Here is a 3,054-nt window from a genome sequence, read left to right on the forward strand (position 1 = left end):
AATTAAACCAATGATGGAACTTTTACTTGAAATGTGAAGAGTCACAATTTTGAGTTAATTTTCCTAAGTGAGGAATTTGTTTATGACTTTGCCAGAATGATGGGTGGGTCTTAATTTTATTTTCTAACATTTCTTAATTCAAGTAATTGTACTGTAAGTAAATAAAAATTTCTAAAATAAAAGTTGACTATTCAAAAAAGGTTAAAATTATAGAGTTATTAAAGATAAAAGCATATCAAAGAATTTTAGAGATAAAATAAATTCATACTAACAATTAATTAATATTTTATCCATGAAAGGACCTTGTCTAGAAGCTTGTAGAGATGAGCTTTCTTGAAAAATTCCCTTGGTGAGGAGAAATTCTTAGACTTGGTCAAAGAGTTGGGATGGTCTTGGAAATGCTCTTCGAGATGAAGATTCATTTCATGCACCAACAACAACAACAACAATAATAAAAATAAATAAATAAATAATAAAAATAAATTAAAAAAAAGAATAATAAAGAATATATAAAAATCAAGAATAAAGTAATGAATAATGATTAAGGGAACATAAGAATAATAATTGAAAATTAAGGCTAAAGGTTGGATAACAAATGATTAATTGGTACCGATCATGAAACGAGCGTCATGAGGGTGCTAATCCTTCCTTATATGTAATCATACTCTCGAACTCAACTTTAAAGTACACAAACAAGGTTTTGGTTCTTTAGATGGACCAAAAATCAATTTAGAACTCTGTTAAAGAGAACTAATTTAATAGGTGTCTAATTGCACCTATAAAAAAAAAAACATTGGTGGTGGCTCCCAAAATTTTTCACGTCTAGTGGTTGAGTTCCCTTACCCGCATGTTACGGCACATACATACATATATCTATCCATAGAAAAGTCTAGGTGACCCCAACACAGTCTAGCTACATAGCTCACTATGTGCCTTTATACATCATATGGAAATCTCAAAACAATGCCACCTCTTGGCAAAATCAAGTCTATACTAGATTATCCACATATACCTAAACCCACAACTTGTATAGCAGATACACAGGTGTTAGGTTGCTATTAAATGCCATAAAAAATACCTACCACTGAAGTAGCATGGTTAGAGTGTCGTGGTGCCAGAGACTCAAGGCCGTGGCGTTGCAACTGGTACCACCGCAACATTAATGAATAATGGCTATAGCACTGCGCATGTGGGAGCATCATACAAAAACCTGAGAGCATTATGCTATGATGTTGAAGAGGTAGCACTGCGAAGACAATCACGGCTTCGCAACGCCAGGAAAGCATGGCCACAACACCACTTGATTTCCAAAATTGAACTTTAGATAGAAAATTAGAAAGTAAGGCACCTTGCACATATTTAAAGGCTTATTTGGAGAATATTCAGCATAGAGGATGACAACAACATTTTAGAGATTTAGAATTTCGAATCAATCAAGAAATCAAGAGTAATTGAGAGAGATTCTTGATTAATCAAGTTTCAACATTAGTTTAATTCTCACCTTTTGTGTTATTATTATTTCTTTTTTTGAATTCATAGCTAAAATTCTTTGGATTGTGTTTTATTTTCATATTATGAACTAATTTTCCTATCTAGGATTGTGGTGGATTTCAACATGTAATCTGAATACTTGTTTTCTACTATTTATCATGAATGGGTAATGTTTTACTGACTTAAATATATTTGTTATGCTTTTAATTGTCTGATTAACAATTAAATGATTTGTGAACCTAATTGAAACTCGACAGAGAGATTTGATTAGTGTATGTTCACTTCTTCTAGGTGATTTGATTTGTAATTTGGGTAGACATATGCCAATTGTCATACATAGCCATATTAGGCCACTTGCTTAATGAACTTGATTTAGCTAATTCCTATAGACATATAGTGAACTAATTAACTTAGATATTTGTACAAACATCTCGACAAAGACTTGTCTATTGCTTTGGATTCTAGGCTAGTAAAACTATCCAGGAAAGATAAATAACTAGAAATGCTAGTATAAGATGAAATGTTGAATGAATCCATAATCCTAAGTCTTTAGCACATTGCTTACCTTAATTTATTTAGTTATTTAGTTTATTTAATGTTGATTTTTTAAACTTTTTCTTTTATTAATTTTTCAATACTCGGTGAGCTTAAATAAGATTAATTTGTCCTATAATTTTAGTACTTAGTGAAACTTAGAAATAAATCCTTGTGGGAACGATAATCTGGATTTACTATCTATATGACTTGTTCGATACGTATACTTGTGTGTGCAACTTTGACAACAAGTTTTTCGTGTTGTTGTTAGGAATTTTGTTTACTTTGTTAGTTGCTAATATTAAAATGTTGCAGATTAGTCTTAATTTAAGTTTTATTTTTGTCTTATAGTTAACTTTAGTTGCTGTATGAGAAGAGAAAACAACTTGGAGACTATCTCGTGCAATCTAGAAATTAAGAGAACATTTCACAGACTTCGACAAGAGAATCAATAAGGTGTTGCTCTGGTAAATACAATGGCTGATCAACAAGGTGAACAATAAATCAAAAAATGTGTAGTAGCTGAAAATCATTGCTTAAGGGATTATGTTGTTTTTTTGGTACAAGGAATTCCATCAAGCAATTGAAGTCAAGCTATTCAAGCAAACAATTTTGAAATCAAGCTAGCTGTCATCAACATGATTCAATCATCAGTTTAGTTTAGTGGTCTTTCAAGTGATGATCCCAATGGCCGGATATCAAATTTCTTAGAGATTTGTGACACGCTCAAGCACAATAGTGTCACAGGTTATGCAATTCGTTTGAGGTTTTTTCCCTCCTCCTTAAGAGATAAATCTAAGGTTTGGCTAAATGCACTTCCTACTGGCTTCATAACAACAAGGGATGATCTTGCTCAAAAATTCCTTGCCAAATTCTTCCTTCTCACTAAGACAGCAAAAATACAAAATGACATTACATCATTCATGCAACATGATTCAGAATTGTTGTATGAAGCTTGGAAAAGATAAAAAGAATTGCTTCAATGTTGTCCTCATCATGGTCTTGATAACTCTATTATATAGAGTTATT

General features: G+C 31.7%; 1 non-coding gene across 1 annotated transcript; it reads right to left on the reverse strand.

The window, feature by feature from the left end:
- Window positions 1-2,922: 2,922 nt before the first annotated feature.
- On the reverse strand, window positions 2,923-3,028 carry LOC149526364 (small nucleolar RNA R71). Its single transcript, XR_016352106.1, has one exon. It is a non-coding gene; the product is annotated as a small nucleolar RNA R71 (small nucleolar RNA).
- Window positions 3,029-3,054: the final 26 nt, after the last annotated feature.

This window comes from Theobroma umbraticum, unplaced genomic scaffold, assembly GCF_002168275.2.
Source record: "Theobroma umbraticum cultivar Fairchild unplaced genomic scaffold, ASM216827v3 scaffold_106.0, whole genome shotgun sequence".
NCBI classification, from domain to species: domain Eukaryota; kingdom Viridiplantae; phylum Streptophyta; class Magnoliopsida; order Malvales; family Malvaceae; genus Theobroma; species Theobroma umbraticum.